Consider the following 12854-nt stretch of genomic DNA (forward strand, 5'->3'; position numbering starts at 1 on the left):
GGATAAGAAATATGCAAAGGTGACGTTCTCGTTTAAGTCTATTTCATATGTTTTTTTTTTTTCTTTCAAGAAAAACCTACTCCTTTAATCAAGGGTTGCTCTTTGACGGCTTCAGGGTGTAACACGAGTGTATGCACATATTTTGTGGAATGAAAGATAAAGTTTCTTTGACGAGAAAAAATAATTTTATAAACATGCATTTTAAGACGTCCGTTGTCGGTGCGGGGAATTTTAAAAATAACCGTTATCATTAGTGGTGCTTTTACGAGGAGTTCGTAGTGAGAACTGAGAAGTCGGATCTAGTCGCCTGAGATGTAGAAGAGAGCGGATGGTGGCGTATAGGAGTGATGGAACGATTAGGCCGATGTTAATAAAGTATCTCCCAATAAAACGTATTCTTTAGGTTTTGAAGAAAAAAATACATGCAGCATTGAAACCGTTTCCCTCCCTATCCGTGGTATTCACCCTGGCTACCGATAAAAACAAAACTAAAAGAGTAAGCCTAACTGAATCTCTCATTCATCAAAGATATGTTTGCTTATTCATTAGACTTATTCATTAGACAACTACCAAAGACTTCAAGAGTAGATTTAAAAATCTCTTCCTCTCCATCTTAAGTTTTCATCAGACACCAGTCATAAGCAATGTCTTGACGAGGCACTAGAATTCAAAGTTCACAAATGAATGCTGCTCAGCACATTTACACTACTGTATTGTCTTGCTCTCATGTGGTGCTTCGAGGTGTTCCACCTCTAGGCCCATGTTCTAAATTTTGCCGTTCTTTAAACAATTTTATTCATCTATGTATGGTTCTTTCTGGTTTATTAAGCTTTCTTGATATCTCTCCAACAGGAACTTGCACCGAATGCAGTGCAAATAACTCTCGCTCATTCGAGGGATGTTTTCTTAGACCGATAAATGACACATTGACATTAGATTCCCGTGCACATGATATCAAAAGCAATAGAGTGAGGTCGCCTGGTTCACGCTGTTAAGTTTTTCTTTTGTTTTTTAAATTTGATAGCATTTTGTGAGATTCCAATGTTTTCTGTAAAATTTAACAAATGGAATATTCAACTACCTTGAACTTAATATTGAAATGATAATTTAATGGACTATGTTTATGCGATACTACTAGTGATAGGTGTCTCCTATCTATTTGTTAATGTATATCTATGGTTGTGATATGACGTTTTTTATCACTTCGTTTCGTTCACGTCAATTTTGCTATATGGAAAATAGTTTTACACAATAAACATAACATAATGTTCTAAAGATATCAGTGACTGTTTTTTAAACGTCATTACACATGATTTCTTCCATTTTTGAAAAGAAAAATAGATAAATGAAGCATGAATCGTGCGTCAGGCAGGTGAACGAAAAATTATGAAACTCTGCCACGAGTTTTTGGCCGACAGTACATTCCACTTTATGCATGTACATTAAATATCGTGGTGTTGAAACTACTACATTAATTAAAAGCTTCTATATTTCTAACAGATATGGGTAAAAACTATTTGCAAAAAGAGATTACCGGGTAGATCTATGCCCTGACATTGCTTCAAAATATAAGAATTTGACATGTAGGCCTATGCCCTGTCATTGCCTCAAGATATAACAAATTTGGGCAAAACCTGAGTTTGATGTATAGGCCTATGCTCTGTAATTTATCAAAATATACCAAACTGACGAGTAGGCTTATGCTCATCATTTCCTCAATATATAAGAAAATTGATGATTAGGCTTACCCTGTCATGGCCTCAAAATGTAAGAAATGATGTGTAGGCCTAATCTCTCAATGATATTAACATTTGACAAGCAGGACTATGATGAATTAATGCCCTAAACATCGGAACTGGCTGCACAAGTCTATGCTTCATTTCCATTAATGTGGCCTATGTCGGATCGTTAATGTAGGCCAACACCAATAAAAAAAAAAAAAAAGAAGATGCATGTGTCTTTTGGCTGCGCGTATGATAAAAAATAGATAAGAAAGATGCATAGATAAAATGATTAAAGATTTTCATAATGATATATAACTAAATACATCTTTTATTGGAGATCTCAATTAGATACTTCACAACTCCGGAAACTCAAATCTCTGCACGAAACTAACACTACCGAACGGAGTCAAATCTGTACTGGTAATCATCTGGACTACTAACTGGTGTGACGTCATTTGCCCCTCGAGAGCTAGCCAATCACTGGCGTGCAGTGGGAGCAGCTAAGCTGCAAAGCTTGGTAGACTCTGCTATAGTGTTATTCATTTATAGTTTTCATCAGACACCAGTCATAGGCATAGGCCTAGCCATGACTATTGATTCAGTCGGACAGAGTGCAAGAATAATTAAGTGATAAAAAATAAGTGTTCCTTAATACAGAGAGCCATGCGATATCATTCTAAGCTAATCATTAAAATGAGATTACTTACAAGAAAAAAAATTCATAAAGGACAAGCAATCCACTTTTCAAATTCACTTCAACACTCCTCCTCCTACATCGTAGGCTTCACCGACCTCCTGTCAACAACCGCTCTCGCCAAAGAGCAGTGTTAATGGTGAACTGTTAAAATGCACAACTATAAACAACATTTCTGCACATGATTACTCTTTCTCTCATTTCCCGACATATTTGCAAAACTCGTAGTAGATGGTATCAGGCAGACATATTTGTTAAAAAAAAAATAAGTCGGGCACCTAATTTATTTTGCTCTTTTCTCCCAGGTAGATTGAAAATGGATTCCTTACCATAAATTTTTGAAGGTAAAAATAATACTTTCCAAAATGAGAGAAAAAATAAGGTAATTATGTGTTATATACCTAGAGTGCCGACAACTTAAACTGCATTTTCTAAACTATTTATAGCAATCCAGTTATAGGTCTGATAATACTTGGACTGATGCCAACTACGAATAACAGGATCCTCGGCACGTAGCATAGCCTCATTGAATATACATAGGCCAGGACATGAGGGTATAAAACTACAGCCCAATTAATAACTCAAACCCCCTTTCAGAATTAACAGTTATCTGGGCAATGTATAAACATACACACACACATACATATATTTATATATATATATATATATATATATATATATATATATATATATATATATATATATATATATAATATATATATATATATATATATATATATATATATATATATATATATATATATATATATATATATATATATATATATATATATATATATATATATATATATATATATATATGTGTGTGTGTGTGTGTGTGTGTGTGTGTGTGTGTGTGTGTGTGTGTGTGTATGTTTATACATTTGCCCAGATAACTGTTAATTCTGAAAGGGGGTTAAGTTATTAATTGGGCTGTAGTTTTACCTTCAAAAATTTATCGGCAAGGAATCCATTTTCAATCTACCTGGCGGAGAAAAGAGGCAAAATAAATTAGGTGCCAACTTAGTATAGGGCAAATTGGCAAATGTTAACGCAACAAAAAATTACTCTTAATTTAAAAAAGCAAGTACCAGTTGTCCTTCATATTCAAATGACACATTCACAAGACTAGTTTAAGAAATATTCCTTTTTAGAAAGGACTTGTTCCTCCAAAGGACAGAGCTATAATTATCTAGAAGGAAATCGAACTCGTTGTCGTTCAAGTGAATACAAAAGGTGATCAATACACTCTGGAACACAAAAGGGCTGCCCCGCAATCTCTTTGTAAGGGGCCAGTGGAGCCATGATTTGTTTGTGTTTGTTAATCATACATGGCTTCTTGGCGAAGAACGAAGACGCTTGTTATTTTCTTATTGCCCACTGTCATATATCGGATTTATTTTCTAGTGACTCAAGGGTATAAGGAAAAAATGTAAGATAATGACAGAAGTGAGAGAGCATAAAAATAAAATAAAAAATGTATATACGGTCAGGGTTGATTACGTCCTGATATATATATATATATATATATATATATATATATATATATATATATATATATATATATATATATATATATATATATACATATATGTATATATATATATATATATATATATATATATATATATATATATATACATACATATATATATATATATATATATATATATATATATATATCTATGTCCTGATCTCGGTCATTTGGAAGTTTGGTATATAAAGGAAAAACAGGAGAGAAATAAGTTAACATGCATGTGACGTAGGCCATGGAAAAAATAATCATTGAGGGAACGTTTAACACAGTTGTATTCTTCTTAGCTACACGGTGGCCTTACTGATTATTATCGCGTTAACTATACTAGTGCACAACCGGACGGCAGGTTAAACTGTTATTGACACTCATGGCGATACACGTCTTTGTGTGGCGGCCCATGGCGACGTGGGGCACTGGGCACTCGTCTTGACCCAGTCTGTACTGTATGGGACCAGCTAACGAACTGCATCTTGACCGCTGGTAAGGCTTCTGTTTCAAATGTCCCCTTCACACGGCATCGTTATGCAAGAAGCTGATTAGTTTTTCTGGCTCCTTAGAGACAAGGGGCCAATTAGGAAGGGATATAGATATGTGTGGTACATTTTTGAACTGCCCAATCCGCGCCAACTTGTAACGTCATTGGCGGTTGACTTGTTTTGCTACACATACACACAGTATCACTTATAACGTTTTCACGGGACTTCAGAATATCACGGAGAAAGCATATTTATATTTACACACACACACACACACACACACACACACACACACATATATATATATATATATATATATATATATATATATATATATATATATATATATATATATGAATAACTTGATCACGAAGTATACCAAAACGTGATGCTATGTATAAATAAAGGTTTTTGTCACCAAGGAAAAAAATGAAAAGCGAGATAGCCAAGCACTTTCGGTCTAGTTCGACCCTTTACTCAGGCATAACTGATCTTATAGAGGAAAAACATAGTCAAGGTAGTTTTAATATCCACACTGACACTACAAGATTAGCAATAAGGTCGATTTCACTCTACAGAAACGAGGAAAACGCCTGAGGGCAGCCACACCTTGGAGGATACACACGAGGTCAACAGACGATTCATCCAGAAAAACAATACATTTTGAAAAAAAAAAAAAGGAGGCATATACAACTTGTTATCATGAAATTTACAAAAATGTTCCCAAAAAAAAGCCGAAAGAAATTTGTCAGTCAAATAAAAATTAAATTGCGGGTGACATTCAGATTTCCTAAAAATTTAGTACATTCTGTATTGCTATATGAACTGAAGCCTAAATATGGAAATGCACCTACGTATATCGGAAAGATTTGGTTGCTCTAAGAATAAATCTTCTACAAGAACATTAGGAGTCCTGTAGCAGGATAGAGTTAGCCATTATATCTCTAGGGAGGTTACAGATTCCGGTGTAGATGAGGTAATGATAAAAAGGAGATGGAGATGGTTTGGACCTGTCCTCACGACTCTTAGAAGGATCCTAGGCACCAGATATGTGTGAAGACATGAGAAACTCAAAAGAGAACTTTGAGGTAAAAGACGAGTGAAGATTTATGGAAAATAAAGCACAAGAAAGAAAAGATTTGTGGAATTTTTTTTTAATTTTAATTAAATCCTTTGCGCTATATGGTGTCAGAGGCGATGCTGATGGTGATGGCGTTTACTATTACAAGTAGTACAACAGTAACCACCACCATCACCACTACTATTACTATTACTTTTTTAACTTTACCATTAATTTAAGAAAATGTGTCTATAAGTTACAGAGTAAAAAAAAAAAGGTTAACCTTATCATAACTCAACTAAGAATTTATCCGCCTTCTGCATTTCATATGAAAAGCCATCATACCATTGTATTCTTATGCATAATCTTACCAACATTTCTTTCCTCGTGCTTTATCTGCAAATATTTATCTTTCTTCTTGTTCAAAATCAGCTCGGCAGATTTCCAAACCACCCCAAAAACGTTCCTTCTTGTTCTTACTATTTTGGAAGATTACAAATATTTCTAATTTTTTAAAATTTCTTCTTACCGTAAGGTGGTTTATGTCAACGATTCAGAATCTTTGAGAAGTTATTTGTGGACATTTGGACATTCCCAGACATCATATTACCTTGTGTACTCCGTTCCAGTTTTATAACGGGCGTTAAATGCAACAAGGTTAGTTTTGTAAAGCTACATGTACCCTGCCACACTCACTAATGCTTAATCTATTGACATTTTTTTTTCTCAAGACTTATCAAATTACAATTTTGTTGTCACAGCCATCTAAACTGCATCTTACTATTAAAAAAAATTATCTTGTATTATGGTAATGTGACGCTATGGGTTATAATCTTAAAAACACTCCTTTAACTTTTCATACATAAATTACATTTTACGATTCTTGGCTTCCTAACCGGATTAAATGATAAAATAGATTTGTGATGAAGTAAGTTTGTTTAACATTGTTAAAGCCTCTTCACTCAAAACAACTACTGTTCTCAAGTGAAATACTCCTTCTACTGCATATAAAATCATGTGTCGCATATGTATTTGTAGAATATATGTACGAAAAAGCAGCTATGCATACACACTAACATAGATAGGCATGAAATGCCGAGAGAGAGAGAGAGAGAGAGAGAGAGAGAGAGAGAGAGAGAGAGAAAGAGAGAGAGAGAGCTGAATCGTTATTGCCTTCAAAATGTCAACAATAAATTTAATTTAATTGACAAAAACAGAGAGACATACGTGTTATTTTTACTTAACGTTTTGCCATGGATATGCAGTAGTCGTTTTATTCGTTCTTGCCCTAACTCTCATGATTTTAAACAATTACTACTGAATATAATAAACTACCTCTTATTATGCCGGGCGGAAAGTATTTGTATAAGCAGCTTACCTTTATTTACACATTTCTGGAATGATACCAGAAAAGCTTACTTCATGAGGAAGCTAGAAACAGCATGCTAATAACGATTAGCTCGTAATTTATTGGTCAAGAGTGATATATGGACCTGCATTCGATAGGGTAGGTTATTGCATTTTCACAAGGACCAATCTATTTTACCATGAAATGTTCGCGAGCTATTTTCATAAGACTTTCAATCTTTATGTGTCATGTAACACATGGAGGCGTCTTTGCAATATTGGTGCTATCACAGACAATTTTTATCTTAGTAATACTCCCCAGAGATATCTTTCATGCTTTATAACCGATATAAATTATAAGTCCTTGCCTTGAGCGTGAATAGTCTCACCTTAACACTTCTAGTTTCATTAAACGATTTTTTTCTGTTGTTTATCAGTAAAATCCCTACCTATTCAAACTAATCTTTTGAAAAGGAAAATTAAATTTCATGGATTCACGATGAAATATGATCATAACTAATTAAGAATGTAGTGAATACTTACAGGAGTATTATTTTAAAGTTCTAAATGGCATTTATAACCACCCTTTTCAAGATGCCTTATTTGATGATGGAGCTTACAATTTGTTTTTATGTGTCTTCTGAAGCAGTGAGACTGGGTTCTGGTCTCGAGTGGCATAATCTTTGCAAAAGTTCTGCTTTTGGTAACGCGTGAAACCCTTTTTCACTTTCAATATTAATAAAGACCTCGTAAGAGGACTTACTTCCGCCAAGTACCTGTTTAATGAGACCTCCTCTATATCTATCACCACACTTCAAAATAACCTCATTTCAGCTAATAATCCAATTCTAGAGAGCTCATCTTCTGCCTCCCAAAGACCCCATTTAACCTGCAAACTCACTTCAAAGGGTAACCTGTTTACATGACTGAAACGCGCAAAATTCTATTGCCTCAAATGCTGGTGTTTCGTCTGCTGCTTATGGGCATCAATGGTAATGATGATGATAAGCCCCAAAAAGGTATACCTACTAATTCCGTCATCGACTTCGAGGATCAGAAGTCTGGAATCACCAGGGAATGATGAGTTGTAATATCGTGTATTGCACTTGATACTTATTCTTTTAATTAATATCATTTATTTGGTGTATGGAAGTCTACAGATTAGTTTTAAAAACAACTTCCATTTTGTTAGATTACCATACATCACAAATATCAGTCGTATTTGAAATAGCTGAATGGCCTTTATTGTGACAGTTAAAGATTAGTTCAGTGTAGCTATTTAATATTATTCTTTACAGTCCTTTAAAATTATAATCACGCACCAAGTAAAGTAAACTAGCACATCTCATGAATATTCAATCTTTGAGAAGTTAGCTGATGAATTACATACCCAATAATACATAAAACCGGATAGTTTGTGGCAAAACCGCAATGTGAAAAAGACTGTAGGCTTTTATTAGTCTGTTTATGAGATAGAAGGGGCCATTATGATTATTGCAGTGCATTTAATGTAAAAAGAATAAATTATTGCATAACAAAATTATGTGCATCATTCCAGTGAGTTTATTTTGGTATTTCCTTATAAATTGCAGGAAACCGTCTGAAAAAGGGTGAATAAAACAAGTGAAAAAATCCTAGAAAGTTTCCTGGTTTTATATACTAACTGACGAATCTTGCACTGCCCGGGGAGACTGAATAACTGCCAATAAACTCTCTCTCTCTCTCTCTCTCTATCACTCTTTCCCTCTTTCTCCTCCCTTACAACCCCTCCACTCTCTCTCTCACTTCCTCTCCATCTCACTCTCGCTCTCTCTCACCCTCTCCCTTTTTTGTTAAGGTACTTGTTTCCATTCCATTGCTCAGCATATTTCATAATTTATATTTCACCCTTCTCACACCTCACTCTTATCGGGGCTGAACATGGACTTAAAGGGCATTGGGAGTTTCACTGTTCATCTCAGCAACCTCGGAAACTATGGTTAGACACTAATATCTGTCATTTTTGACACTATTTTTCGACCCTTCTCACCCCTACCTTCTTCCTATTGGACATGGATTTTAAGGGCATCGGGAGTGTCACTATTCAGATTTCAGTGACCTCAAAGTCTATAGATTAGACAATAATGTCTGTAATTATTTACATTTTATATTTCAACCCTTCTCACTCCCAATTCCTACTGGGACTGGACCTCCGCTTAAAGGACATGGAATGAAAAAATTAATCACGGTGACCTCGAAACTATGAATTTGACACTAATATCTGTGGTGTTTGGTTAATTTTACATGTTATCCTCCTTCACACCCCAACTCTTTTGGTGCTGGTAATGCTTTAGCTCCACTGCATTGATTTCCAAAGATTACGTCATTTGTTTACCGAAATGAGGTATGCTAGGTTTATAGAGTTTATTAAGTTAAAAAGTTCTACAGGAAGAACCACCAGCCACGTTTCTGGGAATCCCTTCCCATCCCCACCTCCTCTGGTGCCCTTTGGTCATTGTGATGTCTTACCCCTAAAAGATTCTTTTCAAGATAGTAAGCCATATATATATATATATATATATATATATATATATATATATAGTATATATATATATATATATATATATATATATATATATATATATATATATATATATATATATATATATATATAAAATATATATAAAATTTGGTTGAAATTGCCCAATGTATTTAAGAGTTATGGTGGAACATGCACACACAGATACATACACACATACATACATACACACACACACACTCACACACACACACACACACACACACACATATATATATATATATATATATATATATATATATATATATATATATATATATCAATAGAGGGATCCACAGTAATATCCTTGTTTATCTAGATATAATATGTTTATACAAAAGCTTAAAGCTTTCGTCCATCCTCCTGTGACTTGATCAAGTCCACAAGAGGATGGACCGAAAGCTTTAAGCTTTGTATAAACATTATATATCTAGATAAAACAAGGATATTACTGTGGATCCCTCTATTGATTTCTTAGAAAGCACGATACAGTATATTGAAATTATATATATATATATATATATATATATATATATATATATATATATATATTGATATTTATATATATATATCACAAAACTCCCGCTTCTTGTAATTAGATTGTACAATGGCATACTAGAATTAAAAGATATAAACCTCACTCTAGTTTTGAATCAATTATGATTTAATTTCTACGAAAAACCCCTGTATACTGAGGATATTCACGCTCATTAATTGAAAAATTCCTGCGGTCTAGTGCGTAGTCTAGTCTAGCAGACATAAGAAGCAAAACCTCAGATGGCTAGGATAGAGAAAGATTTGAGTCGAATACTTCACGCCGGACTCTTGGTAACGAAACAGGCTCTTGCTGAGAGAGACAGAGACAGAGAGAGAGAGAGAGAGAGAGAGAGAGAGAGAGATGAAGAGAGAGAGAGAGAGAGAGATTACATAAGTCTACCTCTATTGATGCCTCTGGGAAAAAGAAGGCAGAATCAGCTCCGCAAACCTCGTTGTTATCTCACATAGGACTCAAATATTCTACACTGGTCAATTAATTCAATTAATACTCGCAGCACTGCTTGTGTAGTCAAATTAAACGAAAATAATATTTCTAGAACGCATTTGCACAAAAAGGAGAACCACAATTTATACTGCCTGCTTCCACTTCTAGTTAAAAATCCTGAACGTTACGAAGGACTGTCGGGAAAAAAACGGATCCAGATTGTTTGTGACAGATGACTCCACACTTCTGACGAAGAATTGTTTTATTTCTAGTTTCACCAAGTCATCACGTCAATTACTGATATGATAGAAATTCCTTTTACATGTTTTCAAAAGGTCCATCAAAACCTAAACATTTGTTTAACTGGCTCATCTTTAAAAACTGAATCAAGCATTCAAAATACTTCCCAATACTAACGTTTGAATTAATCTTAACTTTGCAAATGACAGCACAATGATCAGAAAATGACACAGGTAGCATTTTCCTTGAAATTACAATGCACTAACCATAGTTCGCGCATATTAAAGCATACTGGGGCTCCCTCTTATGCAAAAAACATAAATCATTAAACCTAAGGGTCCTAATTAATCTGAGGTGTGATTATGACATCGTAAATTAATTGTTATTAGGATTGTCCCTAGGACTCAATGCATGTTTCTAATCACCTCCCATGATAGTATGGCTATTATTATACCGTCAGTAGTTGGACAATTCCTTGTCAAAAAGCTCTTCTCGTTCCCTTGTATGGTTATGACCGGAAGGTGCATAAATATTAATGATGTGACTCTTACTACCATTCACCTTACCATGTCCATAACATATTCTAGAATCTCCACTTCTTCCAACATGATTTATTACAAAATCTCGTCTTCTTGATGAGAATACAGGTTCCAACCTTCAGGCAAATGGGTGGATTGAAAAAGATATACGTACTTGTATGACAAAACTCTAATGGTCCGTTCACAGTCACTTATCAAGCCACGCATGTCCATGGCACAAGCAGAAATTGGTAATTTGCAACAGCCTGTGTAAATTCAATGCAGATGTACGTACCGTGAGTCAAATGTATGCGGGCAGGCGGCTAGGCATCGGCGCGGTCGTTATGCACCACCCGAGTGCGAGTGGGGAGCCACGGATCTTTCTACCTCCTCAAGGATATGTGGCTGCCACGCCAAGTGTCACGTAGCTTGACCTGCATAGTGTGGTGCCAACACAGCGGCAGCGAATGTAAGTGTGGTCCAAAGAAACTCTAGGGATCCTGCCTCGCACAACATGGATCTCCACTCGGTGCAGGAGCAGACACGGCAATCCTATACTACTCCACAGGTACCCAGGACGAAATAGTAATGCTTTGACTTGGGATAAAAGGGGTGCATGGCAGTCTTGGGAGTCAGTTGCCCTAAGTTTAGATGTTAAATATCATGCATGTGTGGATTTATAATTTTTTTTATATTTTACTGTATTTTTAGTGTCATGTATTATTGTGTCATGTATTTATTGTAAATCTTTAGAATAAATAAACATATATTTGCAATATTATATCAGATTCTCTACGTCTTCCAATTACTAAGTATTAATGAGAAAACATATCATATAATTGAAAACTTTCTTTTATTAAATTAACTATAACACAAAGTACGCAAATGAACCTAAGACAAAATGAACCCAAATTTTTGAATTATAAATAAATACACAGCACCATATGTAAAATATAGGGAAACATAAATGGTACAGACATAAAGAGAACGTAAGTAGCATACAATGTAAAAAATATGGTAGGGAAGAAAATTTCAAAAACATAGAATTAGCGTATTAGAAAATCAATGTTAAGGAATATTAGGAGGGATCTAAATAGACTGGAAAATAGTACACATATAATACTGTTTTTTCGAAAATCAGTACATGAACAAATATGTTTAAGTAAAATTCAGTGAGGTAAACAACAAAGAATACAGTAAAGTAACTAAAGCTTTTTCTCCTGCCATAAAAAAAAGCAAGTCGAATACAATATAACAAACAGCGAAGAGAAGACAATTTTTAAAACACAGAATTAGCACATCAAAAATCAATGTTAAGTAAATATTACGAAGGGTCTAAATAAACAGGAAAATAGTACGCAAATAATATTGTAATTCGAAATAAATAACTGAACAAATATTTAAGTAAAATCAATTAGATAAGCAATAGAGAATACAGGAAATTAACTAAATCTTGTTCTTCTGCCATAAAAATATATGCAAGTCGAATACACTGTAACAAAGAACGAAGATGAAGCGAGTAGTATCCATGTTATCAAGCAGGTCAATCAATTGGCAAGTCTCTGTCAGCGTTTCACATTCCGCTTGCATGGTTACTTGGTTGTTTGATGTTGGGTTACTACCAACATCAGCATCAACAAGACGATCAATTATAGAAATGTTTTAGGGCATACCTTCACAATTTCGAACGTCAAATGGGTCCTGGTGGCCTACTGACAT

Source organism: Macrobrachium nipponense, chromosome 11 (assembly GCF_015104395.2).
Source record: "Macrobrachium nipponense isolate FS-2020 chromosome 11, ASM1510439v2, whole genome shotgun sequence".
In the NCBI taxonomy this organism is placed as follows: Eukaryota; Metazoa; Arthropoda; class Malacostraca; order Decapoda; family Palaemonidae; genus Macrobrachium; species Macrobrachium nipponense.